At 51.9% G+C, this 19,913-nt stretch overlaps 2 protein-coding genes and 1 non-coding gene across 10 annotated transcripts in view; 2 read left to right on the top strand and 1 right to left on the bottom strand.

Annotated features, from left to right (window-relative positions):
• LOC102443998 (uncharacterized) overlaps positions 1-19,913 on the top strand; it is a 293,825-nt gene that overhangs the window by 96,570 nt on the left and 177,342 nt on the right.
• The window catches only part of LOC102458540 (tripartite motif-containing protein 26-like), a 36,109-nt gene that overhangs the window by 10,075 nt on the left and 6,121 nt on the right, over positions 1-19,913 (bottom strand). The window contains exon 6 of one of the 8 annotated variants that reach the window (XR_003090439.3): positions 4,875-19,913. The exons of the other annotated variants lie outside the window; for them this stretch is intronic. The gene's annotated coding sequence lies outside the window, so the exon portion shown is untranslated. Of the gene's footprint in view, positions 1-4,874 lie in introns of those variants that run through there. 8 annotated transcript variants of the gene reach the window in all.
• TRNAF-GAA (transfer RNA phenylalanine (anticodon GAA)) lies at positions 11,823-11,895 on the top strand. Its single transcript has one exon. It is a non-coding gene; the product is annotated as a tRNA-Phe (tRNA).

The following is a 19,913-nucleotide window of genomic DNA, read 5'->3' as shown; positions in this document are numbered from 1 at the left end:
CCCTGAGCACCGCACCACTATCTGGATGGGAATTTGGGGGTGACTTGCAGAGGGAGGATGCATGGCACAGCATGATCACAATGACCCAGGCTCATGGCAATCTGAGCCTGGGAGGGGAATGGGACCAAGTGATACCTTTTGCCTGGGAAACTGGAGAAAGGTTTGAGTTGGGGTTGGCTGCAGCCAGGAATGAGCTGTGGAGGGTGGAAGTGTCGTGCTGGCTTGGGGGCAGAGAGTGGGGGCAGGGCCCTTGACTCTGGGTCCCCTTCTCCCCAAGATGGCTTGTACTGACTACTCCTGGTAGAACAAGTCTGTTCTACGCTGTATCCCTGTGGACTAATAAATATTTTGTTTTACCTGATGGCTGAGAGTCACGTCTGGCTGCAGATGGGAGTTCAGAATCCAGCTACTCCCCACCCCTCAGTGACAGAGGGTGTTGTCATGCCCTCACTAGGGCTACATCTACAAGGCACACGATACCATCTACATGTTTTGTTAGTCTATAAAGTGCTACCAGACCATTTGTTGTTTTTTTCTGTAACACACTAACTTGGCTACCCCTGAATCTTCTATTCCAGAATAGTTATTCCAAAATAACTTATTTCGAAATAGTACGTCTATACTTCAGGGAAGCTTCAAAATGAGTCAGTGGTAGTTTCTCTATCATAGATGTGCTACCTCGATTTAGAGCCCCAGGAGGAATAACTTAGAATGACCTTGGGGATGGGCTATTCCAAAATAGAACAAGTGAAGTGTCTACACATGCCTTATTATGAAATAGCTATTTCGGAGGAGGTGTTATTCTTTGTAGAATGAGGGTTACAGAAGTTGGAAGAAGCCATAGAACTGGAAGAGACCTCAGAAGCTCATCAAATCCAGCCCCCTGCTCTAGGCAGGACCAATTCCAACTAAATCAACCCGAACAGGGCTTTGTCAAGCCGAGACTTAAACACCTCTAGGGATGGAGACTCCACTACTTCCCTAGGTAACTCATTCCACTGCTTCACCACCCTCCTAGTGAAATAGTTTTTTCCTAATATCCAAGCTGTCTAATATTCCAAAATAACTTTGCTGTGTAGATACACCCTAGGATTCTAAATGGTCTGTGGGCTCTGGGGGACTTGCTGACACATACACAGCTCTGGGATTAAATTGTGGGCTATTTCTCAGAAATAGCCTGTGGAGCCTAGACTCCCCCCCCCCCCCCCACAGATGGTCCAATGGAGGCAGGTGTCTCTCACACAGGGGCTGTGGGTCCCACTCCCCTCTCATCAAACTGACCAGGGAAGAACCTGACCCGATGCAGAAATGCTGGCCTCGGGGCTTTGCTGGCTGTGGGCACAGGAATCCTTACCCAGCAAGGTCACCGTATCATAGTTCTCCTCCATGACATCCCTGTAGAGGGCTCTTTGAGCAGGGCTCAGCAGCTCCCCCTGCCCCGCAGTGAAATACACAGCCACCTCCTCAAAGGTCACAGGTATCCTAAATAACAGGGTCCCCCACTCAGCCCCAGCCACAGCCCCACTAGTCACAATGGAAGGCGAGGAAAATCCCGCTCCACCCTGCCCAGAGAGGCCAGGATGCTCCAGGGAGAGAGAAAGGAGAGCTCCTTGTGCCTCCCAACAGATGGAGCAGGGCAGGGTCTTCTCAGTCACCCCTCTGCCAGCCACAGGCTGAGGTAGAAGCAGAGCTCTGCACAGGCCACAGGGACAGGAATCTCAGCCCCTTCCTAACTCATGGCAGACTCTGGCTAATGAGCTCTGTCTCCAGCATGAGAAAAAGCAACAGGAACAGCCAGGCTGGGTCAGAACAAAGGCCCCTCCAGCCCAGTGTCCTGTCTGCCCACAGTGGCCAATACAGATGCCCCCAAGGGAATGAACAGAACAGGGAATCTTGAAGCAATCCACCCTGTCGCCCATTCCCAGCTTCTGGAAAACAGAGGATCGGGACACCCTCCCTGCCCATTCTGTATCGTAGCCACTAATGGACAAAAGGAGACTCTGGTCATGTTTCCCAGCCCTGTCCGTGGGCTGTTTCCTCTTTCAGAAATGGGGGAATGTTCACCCCCGCCCTCCCAGTGGGCCTGTCCAGACCATCAGGCCCTAGGCTGAGCAAGTCACAGCAGGTTTATCCCACGCTGCCCCATCCTGTGTGTTTCCTGCCCATCCCACTCTGCAACAACACCTCCCCCACCCTGCAGCTCCACACACAATGCCCTACGGGATCCAGCTCCACCACAGCCATTTCCCTGCCCCCTGAAAGATGGGACGATCTGGAGCAAAGTGGGGATGTGAGTTTTCAGCCTGTCAGGGAGACAGGGGCGTCACAGAGAGGAGGGGGGAAGATTGTTCTCCTTGGCCTCTGAGGACAGGACAAGAAGCAATGGGCTTAAATTTCAGCAAGGGAGGTTGAGGTTGGACATTAGGAAAAACTTCCTGCCTGTCAGGGTGATGAAACATTGGAATAAATTGCCTGGGGAGGTTATGGAATCTCCCTCACTGGAGATATTTGAGAGCAGGTTGGACAGACATCTCTCAGGGATGGTCTACTCTAGACAGTGCTTTGTCCTGTCATTAGGACAGGGAACTGGATTTGAAGATCTCTCAGGGTCCTTTTCAGTTCTAGCGTTGCATGATTCTATGGTTGTATTTGGTCCCAGCTCCTCCAGACTCCGCCATGCTGGGAACTCCTCAGTTGTGTGGTTACCACACAGGCCTGGCACCTCCCCCAGGGCTGAGCCCACCAGGCATTGTCCCTGAGAACAGCAGGCCCCTCCTCCCCCCATCATTTCCATCACATGGGGACAGGGAAGGACAGGAACTGCCTTTTCTTTCCCTGCACCCTGCTCCCAGGACAGTCAGTCTACCCAGGATGATGCAGTGAATGGGTCTGAGCAGTCTGGGGGCTGGGAACCTCTCTCCCTACTTCCTGCAACTGCTGCCTCTTCTGGTCTCCCCGGTCTCCCTCCTGCCCTCCCCACACTGTTGGGAGTGCTGGTGCCTGCTCAGTGCCCATGGGTATTTGCTCTTCAGTGGGAGCCTGGCTGTGTCACTGAGGCAGCAGCTCTGGGAGCTGCAGGCACACAGGGACACCCTCACCTCCAGCACAAACTCAGGCTGGAACAGGCTGGTTTGGCTGAGTCACTTTCCTGCCCCTCCTGAGCTTTGTCCCCCAGTTCTCTCCCCATCCCCTGGAGCTGATGCCAACAGAGCCTGGGGCTGCCCCAAGGGGTGAGTAACAGGCACCATAGAACATCCCCACCCGGGGTGGGCTCAGAGGGGCTGCAGGGAACGTCTCCCAACTACAGACCCACTGCTCAGCCTGGGCTCCCAGATCCTGTTGGAGGCAGCAGCATCTGATCCACAAAACTCAGCCAGCTCGAGGGCTCTGTACCTGGCCTCCTCTGCCTGTGCAGTAACCAGAGGCCTTCCCCATATGCCTGAGCTCCACCGGGCTGCCCCCACACTCCCCAGGGACAGCTCAGCAGATGCAAACTCCATTGGCCCTGCTGGAGTTGGCAGAACTGAACCAGGCCCAGAGAACCAGGATTTTTAACCGACCTGGCACCAGACTTGAAACATTCATTTCCCCTTCACTCAGAGAATCTGACCTGCTCTTGGGAATCCCAGTTCCAGACTATGCTTGGCAGGGACTCTGCTTTGAGACCAAATCCTGGCAGAACTGACATAGCAGCTGTCCAGCCCTGTCCACTCAGCCCCCTCAAATGCTGAGACCGGTTCTAACAGGGATATTCAATTGGGAGGCATGTGCTGGGGGGCGGGAAGGGAGGGGCTGCCCAGGAATATTTGCCTTGTAACTGCGGAGGGAAATTCTCTGCCCCACACTGGGGCAACCAGCTGTAGGGAAGCAGATTCCACATTCTACTCCTGGCTGCTGGGTGGGGCAGCCCCTCCCCCTCTCCTACCCCAGAGGCTGGGGGAGCTGCCAGTGTCTGTCTCATGAGCCCTTCCCCTCCCCACCCAGGCTGCGCTTGCTCCCATGTTCCCCCTCCCACCTCCCATAGCCCCTCCCCCACATCCTTTGCTTCCCTTCACCCCCTAACTCAGAATGTCCCCCAGCCCCAGAATGCCCCCCACAGCCCCGCACCACGCCCCACACGTGGCTGCCCCACACCCCAAACGTCTTGAGGTTGGAACCGCTTTCCTCTTTCCCGGGCGCTGCTGGGAGCAGCGCTCTGGGGGCAGGGTAACCTCTTGGGGGGAGAGGTACAAGGGGGGAGGGGCACCCCTACCTGAGTCCCTGCAGCACCTACACTTTCCCACCCACTGCCCCTTGGGTCCTTGCACCCGCAGTGTATCTGGGATGGCTGCCTGATGGTGTTTGGTCTCGATCCGCCACCCCCAGGACGGTGAGTTACAGCCCCCTCCCCACCAGGCACAACCCCACATACCGACCAACCCCCATGGCACCGGGTTAGTCCACCAGGCAGCAGGGAGCCAGCCCTGCTCCGGCCGGGAGTGAGAAACCATCACTGCTCCCGGGCACCCCGAGAGCCTGCAGCCAGATCCCTGCAGCTGCCCCTCGGCCTCGTGCCGCAGCCTGGCCCCGGGAGTTTGTCCCCAGCTCCGCCTCCCCTTTCCCCGGCCCTCGGAGCGCGTTCTCCAGCCCCCTAGCGTGAAGGGAGCAGGCCCAAACTGCGGACCCGGATCCGACTTCCCAGCAGTAGGAGCCGCAGCCCCTGGCCGAGTAAGTGACCCACGTGGGAGCCACAAGCAGGGCCAGGCAGTGGCGGTGGCTGCAGCGGGCAGTGGAAAAGCCCCCCCCCCAACCCCATGGTGACAACCCCGCCCCAGGCTGGATCCAGGGGAATCGTTTTTCTCACCCGCTGGATCTCGGGTCCTCAGCCCGCAGCTTCCCCCTCAAGTTCCTGGCCCTGCGGGTGTGAGCCGGGCTTGCTGCGGGGTTACAGCTTCAGCCTAGGCCTGGAGCCATGTGGCCGTTCATGCCCCACTGGCTCTACTCGGTCCCACCAGGGAGTGACCCCTCCCCACCCTTGGGCGGGCTTGTGCCCTGGGTCCCAGAGCCAGTGACTGGCTAGAAAGCCGCCTCCTGGGCGGGCCCCACAATCCCAGGGCAGCTCCCAAGAGACTCTTGAGAGTGACCCAAGTGATGGGGTGCCTGCAACGTGCCCCTGGCTCCCAAGGCAGCAAGTGCAGAATCCCCCTCGGCTAGTGCCGAGAGGCTCCAACCAGCCTGGTCTGAGTCCAGCTGAAGGGCTGGACGGCCCCACTGCTGGAGTGTCAGAGCCCCTGTCAACTGGCCCTGTGTTTGTCCCCTCCCCCACCAGGAAGGGCAGGGCCCATGCTCCAAGCAGGAGTTACAGGCACGTCTCTTGCACCCAGAGCACTGGGACGACCCTGCAGTAGGACTCAGTGGCCAGCATGTGGTACCCAGGGGCTCTCTCCTGTGTGCTGTGACCCTGCCCCTCTGGGGAGTCTCACACAGAGGTCCTGGGATCACAAACTCCCTGTCACTCCCATCATGCAACAGAGGCAGGTCCAGCCTGTTCTGTAAAAGCTGCCCTGGAAATCAGAGAGCAGCTAAAGTGACTCTGGTAGGATTTGAATGACTGGCCTGGTTCACACTGATTACTACAACTTAGAAGTCCAACACCCTCTCCTGCTGCCAAACTCCCTTCCAGGCCCTGCCTTCCTAACTCTGTCCAGCATCCCACTCACTGGCAGCCCTGTCCCACACACTGAACCCCTCAGAGTTGTTCTCACCGCAGAGCCTAAGTGGGTCCACAAAATCCACTGGCTCTGGAACCCCAGAAAAGTAAATCTGAACCTCAGTCCTCTCTGTCCCTTCCCCTCATGCCATGGGGGCTGGAACACCAGAGGAGTGAGGTGTCTTAGTTGGGGGCCACATCAGAGAGGGCTGGGGGCCTTTGGAGTTTTTTTGTTTCTGACTTTTGTGGCCCCTGATTTTTCGGTGGGTCAGTGGCTCCAACCCAAAAAAGGTTCCCCCTCCCTACCATACATAAAGCAACACTGAAACCTTTTGTGCTGGCCGTAATGTTTTCCTTTATTTAAAATGAAGTTTGATCAACTAACATGAGACAGTTCGAACGCTTAATCTATGTAATAATTTAAATTAAACTGTTCTCCCCAGCTGTAATTATGTCATTAGTGGCGAGTATCCATTAACAATGGATAGTCCATGGAAAGGTTCGGTGAGGGCAGGGGCTCAACAAAGGAGTGGGGTCTTGGGGAAGGGACGGGATAGATTCTGGCTTGCCCTGACATTTAAAAAGTGACCTTGGGGGCATGTGGCACCCTGAACAGACTCTGATGCTCCCTGCATGAGCCCCAGAACCAGCCCTGAGTAACAGGGGCAGAGAGGGAGCAGCTCACACATGCCAAGGGGCTGGCCTGGGGCAGGACATGAGCCCTGGGATGCAGCAGAGACATCACAAGGGCCTTGTGCAGCAACTCAGCTCGTTAGTTGGGAAGCAGTGACCTCACAGAGGGTCCATGGCAATGGTCAGGTGGGACAGGCTGCAGTAATCTCAGAGTAATCCTCCCCCCCCCCCCATGGCCTGGCTCCCTGGAATCTCCTTTGTGAGGTTTCCCTTTGAGGGCAGAAGGGATTGAGGGTCCCATTTGGGAGTGTCTCTGTGGAGTTTTCCCCTTTCCCTAGGCTGCAGTGGGAGGGGGCTGGGGCAGGCAGGGTTACAGGAGGAGCTGGCACTGAACTGAAGAGAGATCTGGGAGAAGCAAGGTTGCAGACACCCAATGAGAATGGGATTTGACCCATGTGTGCAGAACACAGTAGATTAGCAGTCCACCACCTTAACCACTCGACCACCTCATCTGAGCTGTAGGGGTTTGTTACAAATTACCCAAAGCCAGCACTGCCAGGAACCTTTGTGCCACTCGCTGGCTGGCCAGGGACACCCACGGCTGGAAGGTTTTGGCTTTTCACAATGTTCCCTGGGCTGTTGTACAAAGCTCAGTGCTGGTAACAAACCCAAACACCCCTTGCCTACATCTACCCTGCAGACTATTACACAAGAACTGTTTTGTGCAAGAATTCTTGCACAAAACGTCTTGTGCAAGAGCACGTCCACACTGCCATGTGCTTTTGTGCAAGAATATCCATGGCAGTGTGCACGCTCTCTTGTGCAAGAAAGCTCTGATGGCCATTTTAGCCATAGGGGTTTCTTGCACAAAATAACCCTGTTGCCCATTCATACTACCTTCTTGTGCAAGAGCTCTTGCACAAGAGGGTTTATTCCTCATGGAGAGAGGAATAACTCTTGTGCAAGAAGCCCTCTTTTCTTACATTTTGCCGTAAATTTACTTGCAATGTAGATGCTCCTCAAGTTTTTGTGCAAGAACAGCCATTCTTGAACAAGAAGCCTACAGTGTAGACGCAGCCCCTGGGTGCCCAGAGAGGGAATGTCTAGTCACAGTCTGGCTTGGCGCACTCTCTGCAATGGGAAGATGACCACAGAGCAGGCAGATGGCAGTGGCACATGGCTCTGGTGGGCCCAGCATCAGAGGAGCGTTTCCGATATGAGTGTTTACTGACAGTGTCCGTCTCTGGTCTGATTTCACAGTGTGGTGAGACACTGGCACCCACAGCAGCATGGGGTTGCTGGAGGAAGTGGCTGGCGGGTGGCCGGTAGGAGCAGTGGCAAGTGGCTAATGGAGTGGGTGAGCATCATTTGCATATCTAATGAGCTACGATTTTTATGGAAGAGGCTCTTGCACCAGAAGGAGCATCTACACAGCCCCTTCTTGCGCAAGAAAAACTCTCTTGGGGCTCAGTGGGCCCTCCCTCTTCCTACTTGCTCTCCCAAAAGAGACAGACTTGGCTCTCCTTTCTTTTCCCCCAGCAATGGCCATGCTGCAAAGCAGATACCAGAGACAGCAAAGCTAGCAATCTGTGGTGCAGTGGAAAGTGTGTTGTTCTGTGTGAACCAGGTCACTTATTCACATGTTGTGGGCTCAAATCCCACAAGAGTCACTTTAGCTGCTTCCTCATTTCCAGGGCAGCTTTTACAGAATAGGCAATCCTTAGGCTAAAACCAGGATGGGCTTTAGTCCAGACAGTTCCCAGCAGACCCCAACGATGGTGGAGGCAAGGGCTGTTCTGAAAGGCTGCAGGTTACCACAGACCCTTTTGTCTCTCCATGTCTCCTACCAGTGCTGTGCATCTCTCAAGCTACGTGTACACTACACTGTTCTTCTGAAAAAACTAGGCAAATTGTGAACCCCAATTGGCATAGCTTTTTCTGCTTTTTTTGGAAGAGGCTTTGCCAACATTTGGCCTGTTTACACTGGGCCAAACGTGGGGGGGGAAAAAACTTTTTTTTTGTAACATCCCTTCTTCTTCATAAAATTAGGTTCACAGACACCAAAAATGCATATCTGCCCTTCTGAAAAAAATTCAGAAGAGCAGATGTGTTCTCTGGACTAAAGCATTTTCTCTGTAGTGTAGACAGAGCCCTGATGTAACATCTTATTTCAAGTTTAGGGTGCAGCATAGACAGAGAGTTACATATGATACACAATTTGAGCTACAGAAGTTGTCATTTTGACCTTATTTCAAAAAACGCGTTGGTGTTTACACAGCATCAAATTTCGAAATAACCTGCTATTCCGAAATGTCCCTTCCGCCTCATGGAATGAGGTTTACAGGGACATTGGACTAGCGAGCTCATTATATTTCAAAATAATGGGGCACTGTTAACATGCAGGGTAGATATTACAGATGCCTTAGTACCCCAAAATAGCACTGCATTGTCAAGGTCACCTTACAGGACCACAGCAGGGGGCAGGTTTGATGCTGAATTTTCAGCCTTCTGCTCTTGGGAGTCTTTGTTGCTGTCTGCAGCCACACCAAGGCCTGACTCTGCATCACCAGGGCCCCAACCCCTGACAGGCTGCCAGATAAGAGACAGAGCTGCCAGGGGGGCAGGTGTTTTCAGACTTGCAGCAGGGGGCACAAATCCCTCTCTAGGGAGCCTGCAGGAAATGAAGCCAAAGAAAGTGGATTTTGAGAGGCTTGTAACAACCAGCCCAGTTGCAGCAGGTCCTACTGAGATTTGAACTCAGAGTCCTGACTGCTGCCTCTTACACCATGGGACCTACACAAGGCACCTGTGACTCAGCTGGGCCAAACTGGAGTCCTGGCCCAGGCCCACTGGGACCAGCTTTGCTTGTTTTCCTTCCACCTAGAGCCCCCTTCTTCTCCTGGGCTGCAAGGAGCCTCCCTGGGGTCCCCTGAGACAGGCACAGGACTCTGCCTCCCCGCAACCAGCCCCACAGGATTTGGCAGAACAAGGGGGGGGGGGGCTCTGCTCACCCTACTGAGTCCCACTGAGATGTTGAGCTTTTGTCCTGTCCCCCTCAGCTTGGCTTCCCTCCTCTGCCCCATTCCTGCCTCACTTCCTCCTTGGGCAACTCACACAAGGGAAGCAGCAGGAGGAGCCGACCCCATACGCCAGCTTCCGAGGGCAGGGGAGACTAAGACACAAGTGTCCATCAGGTGCCTGGCCTCACCCATCTGGCTTCCCCAGGCTGGCATGAAGGGGCATTCTCAGCTGATGTCGCCCCCCTCTGTCACATGGGGTAGGGCTCATCCCAGGCAGCAGGAGCTGCACTTACCCAGTCACCCAGGGGAGCAGCAATAAGAGAAGACCCTGTGTTTCTGAACCAGGGACCTCTTGCATGTTAGGCAAATGTGATAACCAATACACCACAGAAACACATTTCAGGGATGAAACTTGGATAACTGTTCTGTTCCTAGCTCTTTCTAAAACCCTGCTCTGCAGGGGAGGGGAATGCACCTTGTGAACACTCCACCTCTTGTTCTCATGGAAGCGACTAACCCGAGCTGCCAGCTCCTCATTTCCTCACCAGCTCCTGGATATTTGTAGCTCAAAGCTGGAGCTGCTGTGGAAGGAGGTGAAGCTACAGAAGCTGACAGGGGACAATCAGCGGGCGGAAGGTTATTTCTTCTCCTCCCTGGGTTGATGTGGCTAGAACTGAGGTGAAGACAATCCTCTTCCCTTCTCCTCAGAAGACGGAAATTGCAGTTTGTTCTCTCTTTGGTTCTACTGAAGCTGGACCCCAGGACTAGACTTTTTCTTTCTAAAACCCTGGTGAAAGCTGAGATTGCCACTTCTTTCCCCACAAGGAATGGCCCCATTTCCATCTCTCCAGAGACAGGACCACGTCCAGCTGGGGATGAATGGCTACAATCAATCTTATGGAGTTCGATTTAGCAAGTAAGATTCACTAGAGGCCACCCCCACCAACTTCCAGCACTTCTGTTCTTTGCCCCCTTTGGCTTCCTGCTGTGGGGACATGGCCAACTCCAGTTACATACGGAGGGATGGTGGGAAGAACAGACACATCTCCCCCATATCCAGCAGGTGTTTGGCCAGCTTAGTCATGGGGCCGCTCTCTGGGACTTTTCTCTCAGCTGCTCCACGTGTTGCCATTGTCCATCCCTTCTTCTCCCCTCACATCTCCCTTGTCTCCGTTCCCTTCAAAGATCTCCTCTGCCTCAGGACCAGCCTCCTCAGGGCGCTGCCCCTCTTCCACTGTGCTGGCAGTGGAAGACCCCACAGTCTCTGCACTCAGGGGCGATGGGACAGAGTTTTATGTAATGATGACAGCGGTGCAGAAAGCAAATAAGAATTTGCTCAACATCCTGGGTGACAAAATGAAACTGGTAAGTAACCAAATTAAAAATAAATCAAAAGGAAGCATTTTTGTGCCCAGTGGAACTCCTTGCCAGAGGATGTTGTCAATGTGAAATCTACAAGGACCAAAAAAGAACTGGATAATTTAATTCAGGAAAGGTCAATGAATGGCATTTAACCAGGATGGACATGGAAGGTGTCCCTAGCTGGTGTATTCCAGAAGCTGGGAATGGGCTGGGAATGATCACTTAATAATGGGCTCTCATGAGGATTCCCTTGGGAGAATGAAAAATCAGCTGCTGTTGTGAGACAGCATCCTGGGCTAGTTGGGCCACTGGCATGGCCCAGTCTGGCTGTTCTGTTTGGTTTCTGTTCTTGTCCCCTCTGAACAATGGAAAATGGACCCCCATCCTGAAGGGGACATAAAGTGGCCTGTGAAAGGCTAGCATAGGTAAGGAAAAACATCTATTCACAGGTCCCTGATGGTCTAGTGGCTAGTATTCAGCACTTTTGCTGCTTTGGCCTGGGTTTGATTCCCAGTCAGGGAAACCTGCATCACTTTTTCACATGACAACTGCCTACTCCTTCATCTTACCTCATTGTTACAGCAGCTGTGATCCTGGAGGTTAACTCAGGGCCCCTTTCCCACTCTCCCTCACTGCCTAGAGAGCACCTGCCATTTTCACAAGCCCTTCAGAATGGGCAGAACTGAGTCACTCAAACTGCCCCAGGCTCTGGCTGGGAGACTTACCTGGCTCACTCCCGGACAGCAGCCCAGCACATTTCTCAGGCAGCCTGATGGTCTGCAAAAGGCCCTTGTCATGTCACTGCCACACCCACCCTTGCCCTCCAGGGATTATGTCCTGCCCCAGGCAGCCCCTTTGCATGGCTGAGCTGCTCCCAGGGGTGAAAATGACACATTTCATACAGGGACTTTTCTATTGGGCACCACCCCTTGGGCAGGGGGAGGCTCAAGGCAGAAACAAGAGGGGTTTCAGTAAAGCTACATGTAAATGGATCCATCTAGCAACCACTGCCAGCCACACACACAGGGGGAGGTTTTTGTGCAAGCACAACATGCAGTGGAGATGTACTGAGAGAGAAGTAGCAGGCTCAGAAGAGGGAGGAGGGGGGCCTATCAGGTGCCAAAGTAGCTCAGTGGGGAGAGCATTAGACTGAAGATTTAAAGGTCCCTGGTTTAATCCCAGGCTTTGGCAAAAGTCTTTGTTCCTGAGGCTTATCCCTTCTTTGACTCCTCTGTGAAGAGCCCAGCTGTGCCTCCTGGAAGGGTCTTGTCTGCCCGGCTGCTCCACTTAGGAGCCAGCAAGTCCTGCCTCTTCTCCCTTCCTCTGCCAGGGAAAGAAAAAGGAGCTCTCCTTAGAGCAGCATCAAACCATCCCCCTAAGAATACCTGCTCTGCCAGCTGAGCTGTTGAAGCTCCTCTCTCACTGCTGCTTTGTCCATCATGGCAGGAACAGAATCCGGGACTCACCAAATCAGGCTGGGTGTCCAGTAACCCCAGACAGATGTGCACATCCGCACGCTGGCAGCAGCTGTTGTGGGACTCTACAAATCCACCACTAGACGTAATTCCCCATATACCAGGCAGCCCAAAGGAGGGCTCTAGGGTCTCAAGCAGAAGAGAGTCTCAGGCAGGGGGAGGGTCTCTCAGAGCACAGAGGGAGTTTGGGGGCTCATTGCTGGGCTTTAGATCACTCAGTCATCCTGACAAATGCACTAGCTTCTTCAATTGAAGTTTTCTTATATGTGTGAGTTGCTCAGTGAGGCCAAGGGGGCACCTCTCTTTCCCCAGCTAACAGCTGCTCTAAAGCAGAGCTGGGTTTATCCACACTCACCCTCACTCACCGTTGTGAGGTGTTTTGCAGTGAGCTGACAAGAAAGCTATGTCTACACTCGCTTCTTCTTGCACTAGTAATATGCAAATGAGGCTAAACATGGAATATTGTTGAGCCTCATTTGCATAGCTAATGAGCCGTCATATTTGCGGAAGAAGCTCTTGCGCCAGAAGGAGCTGTCTACACTGCCCCTTCTAGTGCAACGAAAACCCTCTTGCGGAATGCCGTTACGCCGATTATTTTCAGGATATCACAAGGGCCTTTTGCAGCCCCTCAACTTATGGGCATAAAGGAGTCTGGGAGGTGATGACCTCACACAGAGTCCATGACAATGGCCAGGTAGGACAGGCTGCAGGGCAGGGGCCATCTCAGAAATGCCCCCTGACTTTGCTGCAGGGAGTCTCCTTCTTGAGATCTGCCCTTGAGGTCAGAGAGAGAATGAGGGTCAAAAGCACGAGTGTGAGGAGGAACCTCGTTGGAGCCTTCTCCTTTTGCTCGACTAACTGACCTAGAAGACAGACATCCCTGTGGAGATGATAAGCGTCTGTTGGCATTTAGCCAGCACTGGAATTAACTCAAGTAGTAGAGTACTTGTTTAGTGTATGAGAACCAGTGGTATCATTCTCCCCTAATGTGTGGTTTCTTTTTTTTTTTTTTCACAAGCAGAGTGAGCCAGAAGGCCAAGAGCCTCCTGTGGCCTTTCCCTCTTCCTATTCACTCACCCAAAAGACAGTCATGGCTTAGTTCCAAATCTTTTGTTGAAGCAAAGGCCTCACTCAGTTTAGGCGGCTAAACAGACAGCTTTATTGATCGATAAAGCAAAGTGAGCCAAACATGGTCCCAGCAGAGCCAGTAAGGCTGGCTAATACAATCAATCCTAGTATCTTTATACCCTTAGCCAAACAGTCTGATGTCAGAGCATCAAATTACGGAAATCATCAATTAAACTTGGAAAAACAAAGCCTTATCGTGAAGATTGTGGACAGGTACGAGGGAGTACATCTCCTGTCTCAACCAGCCCAATGAACACATTCCAATAGCCCATCCTGTAGGCCTCTCTCACGGGGTGACAGAAAGTTCACTCTGGTCTACGTGCTAAAGAGAAAAGCTGAAATGGTTTCTGTTATACAAGATGGCTTCTAGCTAAATATGAAATGGTTTCCACACTGTAAACCCCATTGCACGAGGGATAACGCTTCTTCTGAAATAGCTATTTTGAAATAATGGTAGAGTCAATGCTCCACTGCTGCAATTTCAAAATAGCTCCTCCCCAGGGCCATTCAAAGTCATTACTCCCCAGTGCCTCCTGGGGCTCTAAGTCGAGGTAGAGCATCCACTGGCGGCTTCTTGTGCAACAACTCTTTTGGGGAAGAGTTTTCGTGCAAAAGGTCTTGCACAAAAGCAAGTCCACACTGCCATGTGCTTTTATGCAAGAGATGTGTTTTTGCACAAAAGCATCAATGGAGTGTGGACGTTCTCTTGCACAAGAAAGCGCTGATGGCCATTTTAACGGTAGGGGCTTATTACACAAGAAATTCATGTTGCCTGTCTACACTGCCCTCTTGCGCAATGCCATTACACCTATTATTTTTCAGGAAGAATGGCATTGTGCAAGAGGGTTTTTCTTGCACAAGAAGGGGCAGTGTAGACGCTCCTTCTTGCACAAGAGCCTCTTCTGAAAAAAATGGTGGCTCATTAGGTATGCAAATGAGGCTTGGCGATATTCCATGCTTAGCCTCATTTGCATATTACTCGCGCAAGAAGCTGCAAGTGTAGACATAGCTGTAGAATGGAGGACTGTAGTGTGTGCTTGGCAAGTAATCCTTAGTTTGAACTACAATTGACAAAATAATTGTGGGTATGAGCTGCCAAACACATTTCTTGGGCTGCACAGGCCTTGAGACCCCTCCAAGGCTGGTGGGAAATGGGTAATGGCTGCACTTAGGAATTCAAAGGTGTTGTATGGAACCGTAAATTCAAACAGTTTTAGAGACATTTTTTTTTTCAGAAGAGGTTTTTCTGACATTTGGCCCATGTACATGGACCCAAATGTGAGGAAAACCTTCTCTTTGGGAAGATTCCTTATTTCTAATAAAATTATACCTTCTGAAAGAACACACCTGCTATTTTGGAAACTGATCTAAAAAAGCTGACCCATTCCATGGACGAGGCAGAGCTTTTCAGATACAAAAGGTATCCTGGAAAAACTCAGGAATGGGTATATAACCAGTAGGGGTGTTGTGGTTTGGTTGGCTAAAGCACCTTCCTGATAAGCAGGTAATCCTGGGTTCAAATCCCAGTGGTGTCTTACTGTAGCATTTGCTTATGTTTTCCTGTGCCTTTCTGGGACACAGAAGAGGCCTCCCCTGGCCACCCATGGAACTACTGGTTCAGGAGAAAGCTGACTGGGGAGGAGCATTGGGAAGAAGGAAACCACAAGCCTGGAGCAGGTGCAGAGGCAACTGGCAAGGCACGGCTCTGACTACAATTGCTGGTACAGGAGAGCCAGCACAACACTGCGTGCCCTTGTGATTTCCTAAGGGTGTCAGGGCCCAGAGAACTTGCGAGGGATGCAAATGTAGACACTCAAAATTGTAAATGAAGCTGGGATTCAAATATCCTGCACTTCATTTGCATATTTGCAGACCAGTACTATTTCAAAATACTTTATTTTGAAATTAAAAATGCTGTTTAGATACGCTTATTTTGGGAGAAAACACTTCTTCAGAAATAACCCTTAAATCTCATTTTATAAGCAGTAAGGGTTATTTTGAAAGAAGGGTTTTCTTTCCAAATAACTGTGTCTAGACAGCACCTGTTTTTTCAAAATAGGGTATTTCGAAATAGCAGCCAGACTATTATGCAAATTGACAGATTTGCAGAGAGACAGATTACGCGTCATTTGCCCCGCTTCATTTCACTAGGCTGAATTTGCATTTCTCTCTCGAAAGAAGAATGTAGACATACCCTCACATAGGGGAGATGCAGAGATCAGAATTTTCCTGCCTCCCTCAGCTTCTCTGGCTACTTTGCCCCATTTCCTGCCTCCCTGCCTGAACTGACCCAATGGCTAAAAGGGACAGCAGCTGCTGATTGGTAGGAGGAGAAGATGGGCAAGAAGACCCTGGAAGCAAGAAGGACCAAGGTCCAACTCTCTTTGTGCCACTTGGCCTTAGATCCTGGACACCCAGCATTCACCCTGATGAGGCCATAATATGTGAAGGGGGAATTTTGACTGATAGTCTCCTCTGAGCTGGAATCCCAGCTCCCACAGGGTTCACTGGAAGGGGACAGCCCCGTAGGGGCTGAAAACCACTGCTCTAGGTGAGGTTTGAATTCACAACCTCAGCATGTCTCCTATACGCACTGCCTTATAAGTTCTGTGCACTGACCCATTGCACCACTGGAACAGATGTTTGCGAGTTTTCTCCAAAGTCCTTAAATTGCAAAAGTCAAGAAGCACAAAGTAGAATTGAGTGAGAGGGACAAGAAGATCAGTTCTCAAGGATTCACAAAAGCCAACATTTCTCACTGAGATTTGAACTCAGCTTGTAAGATTCAAATTCCTGAACCCTGCCCCTTACACTATTGGACCATCATTACTACTAGAGGTTCTCAGCTGGTAGCTGATATACTGCTTTCCTTGCTTTTTCCATTCAACTGCTTCACTTCTCCAGATCCAGCCTCACCTGTATATGGCCTCACAGGAATGAGCTGGCTCCCTCTCTGGCAGAGGAAGGAGAAATGTTGCCATGTGTTACACACGTTGGCACTGTACAGACCCCGGTCCTGGGTCCCCCTGCCCTGAGTTCCATGGGACAGGGAGAAGCTCCAGGAGATGGTTCCCCTGGGATCATGTCTCACATGTATCCAAAGGCTGGAGAGAGCCAGACTCACCCTGCAGCCACGAATGCCGGTTTCTAGAAGCTCTCACCTAGAAAGGACTCAGCTGAGATGGTTACAAAGAAGCTGGGGGTTGGGTAAGGGGGAGCTGCATTGCTGAGGCAGAGCAAGTGCTGGCTCCTTGGTGGAGCAGCAGGGCAGACACTATCCCTCTGGGAAGCACAGCTGGGCCATCCACACAGGAGCCAAACAAGGGCTCAGCCTTAGGGTGTGTCTGCACAGCAGCGATATTTTGAAATAACAAAGAATTATTTCAAGCCTTGATTTCAAGATAAGGTTGAGCTGAAAGAGCTCTTACTCTACCTTACCCACCCCCATCTCATTTCACAAAGAGTGAGGGAAGTTGAAGAAGAGTTTTTCCTGTTAGCTTTGGCCCATTATGCTGTTTTTACTTAACCTAAGCACTGGGCATTTGAGGAAGCTGGATTTAGCTTCAGCCCTGCCATGTAGGCCAGCCTTAGGAGACTAAATTTTTTGCTACAACTGGGGATGGAACTTGGGACTTTTAAACTTTGAGTCTACTCCTCTCCCAACTAAGCACTTACTTTTTTGCCTTCTTGCTTCTGAGGCAGCCACTTCTCTCTCAGGGTGCTTTTCGCAGCGGCAGCAAACAGGAGAGAAGCTGCTGCTGTTAGTGGCCCTGCAGAGCAAGATGAGTTTTGCCTGTCCTGATACTTTGCCCCATTCCTGCCTCTCTTACAAGGCTGCAGCTACCAATGGCTGGAGTGTCCAGCCACTTTTTCACTGCTTGACTCCTGTTACATGCTGGTTAAGGAGGCAGTAGCTCACAAGAAGAAGTCAGGAGCAGGGCTACTCAGATGTGGCCATGATCAAATACAGGAGTAACAACAAGTTAGTAGAAAGGTTCCTTCCCCCTTTGATACATGCCAAAGCCAGGGATTGAACCAGGGACCATTAGACCTTCAGACCAATGCTCTCCTCACTCCACTCCACTGAGCTACTTTGACTGCTAAATATAGATCTTTTTGGCATGTAATTCTCTGTCTGGGATGTTTGGCAGCCACTGCACAAAACGGACGTCGTCATGCCCTGCCCAGGAAGGCAAGACTGGCCCTTCCACAGCATCCCTCCCCCACAACCCAGAGCCAAGGTTCCCTCTAAGCCAGGCCTGGGCAATATAGGCCAAGGGGCTGGATCCAGCCTACGAAGCCACCCAATATGGCAGCAAGAAGCCTCAGGCAGATTCCCTGCTTGCCCTGCCCCCACGCACAGCTGAGAGAAGGGGCTGCTGGGCCCTTTGTGTTTCACAGCTGTAGAGGAAAAGGCTTCATGCCTGGCCCCTGCTCCAAGCTTGTTTATGGCCAATGGGAGCTGCCTGGGAGTGTCTCCCAGTCAGAGCCTACCTCTGGCACCCCAGTCCCTCCCTTCCCTCAGCCCACTGGCACTCCCCACAATGGAAAAGGGTGAAGACTTAGCAGATTTCATGAACAGAGATTTCCCTGAGTGGGAATCAAATCCAGGCCACAGCAGTGAGAGTGCTGAAGCATAGCCACTAGACCATCAGAGACAAGGACTATAGGTGTTTGCTCAGCTACACTAGCCCTTCTCAGGCCACTTTCTGTCTCCTTCAGGACGTGGGACCATTCCTGGAGAAGGGGCGTGATGCCGGCATATTTCGTAGCTCCAGACACTACCAGAAGATGCTGCCCAGCACTTTCCCCCTGACTGCACTCTCAGGGCCGGAGATGTGGACCTGCCCCTGTGTATTGTGGGGGATGCCTCCTGCCCTCTGCTCCCTGGACTGATGAAGCCCTATACAGGACAGCCTGAAGCCAGAAACATTTCCCAGGCAGGCTTAGCAGGGCCCGCATTGGTGTGGAGGCACCTTCAGGCCCCTTAAAGAGAGATTCTGCTGCCTGCTCCCCTGGCTGGACCTTAGTGAGTCAAATGCCACCCAAGTGTCCTCCAGAATAGTTGTGAGAACAAGGCGGAGACATTCCTGCCCCCGGCACAGCTGGCCTGGTCACTCCAACCCTGCTGCTTCAGCCCCCTGCCAGTCTCATTCCTACTCTTCCCTGCTGCCCCATCTTTTAAGTGGAGTACTGGGCAATGTTCTCATGATGATCTAACAACCCTTCAATGATGGGAATGCCCAGCCTCTTGTTCTTAGTCACCCAGCCTGCCTCTTTCTAGTACAAAATCCCTGTCCCAAAGGCAGAGCTGTAAGCAGCTCAAACTCTGTTGCATTTAAGAGCAGCCTCTGGAGTCAGATCCTGCAGCTTTAAGCAGAGCTCCAGTATGAAATCCAGGGAGTTCAAACTCTCCCACTGCCTTGCCAGTCACAGTGGCCTCTGCAACCACTCCAGCCTTGTGGTTTCCTTCTTTCCAACAGTCCTCTCCAACCAGCCTTTTTCTGAGCCAGCAGTTTTATGGGGGAGGGGGGGCCAGAGGAGTCCTCTTCTGTGTCCCAGAAACACACAGAAAAATGTGATCAAAGGGTACCAAAAGGCACCACTAGGAGTTGAACCCAGGATCTACTGTTTATAAGCAGCTGCTTTAGCAAATTGAGCCATGGGGCCCTCCTTAGGGTGTGTGGTGAAACTGTTCTACTCTATGGTCACAAACAATACCTTTGACTCCCACAATGCAGCCAATCCCCATTTCCCTCTAGCCCTGGCAGTGTCTGGCTCCCTGGGCACAGAAAGCTATAGCTCAGTGGGCAGAGACTCTAACATGCACATCTCCCCCCAGCCACTGGGACTGTAGAGTTGCCTTTGAGGTTTGGCACAGTTGTGGGGAGGGAGAAGTGCAGTGAATGTTGATCATTTGGCTTGTAAATCCCTTGGTCCTAGGATGTGGGTTGGAGTCCCCAGGAAGGGACCTGCTCTTCTCCAATTTGTTCCCTTCCTGAGGGCACAGAATTAAGGAGAGAGAATTTCATAACGCCCCTCCCACCCCCCCCCCGGCAGCGATCGGAGTTGGCCAAGGAGTTAGTAACAAAATTTTTGTCAACATTTAAGTAGAGGGAAGGAAACCCTCAGGGGTGTTTCTGTGTGTTTCTAGACCGAGGATCATTCAAGTGGCTTGTATTTTTGTGGACCTGCCCCTACCGCACCCCTAGAGACTCTGAAACAAAGAAGACACATGAGAAGAACCCAACTTTCTTCCTTTTGCTGTGAAATGGATGGATCTAGCTCAGGTTTCACTCAAGGGGTCCGTCTGCATGTGAAGTACCTGTGACAGCACCTGTACTGCTCTGCCACTCATAAGCAATGACATACTTGGGGGAAGCATGCGCCCCAAGACTTGTAGAAGGGACAACATGGACAAAGCAGTAATAATCAGGCACCCTTTGATAGCTCAGTTGGCAGAGCGGAGAACTGTAGTGTGTGTTTGGCAAATTATCCTTAGGTTGCTGGTTCAACTCTGGCTCAAAGGAGCAATTGTTTTCCGCCCGGCCTTAGCAGAAGGCAACCCAGCTGGTTGTCTAGGGTCCATGTCTTCAGAGCCCTGCA

Source organism: Pelodiscus sinensis, chromosome 19 (genome assembly GCF_052426305.1).
Source record: "Pelodiscus sinensis isolate ZL-2025 chromosome 19, ASM5242630v1, whole genome shotgun sequence".
In the NCBI taxonomy this organism is placed as follows: domain Eukaryota; kingdom Metazoa; phylum Chordata; order Testudines; family Trionychidae; genus Pelodiscus; species Pelodiscus sinensis.
Note: the sequence above shows the minus strand (reverse complement) of the source record. Positions and strands in the feature narration are given on the sequence as shown.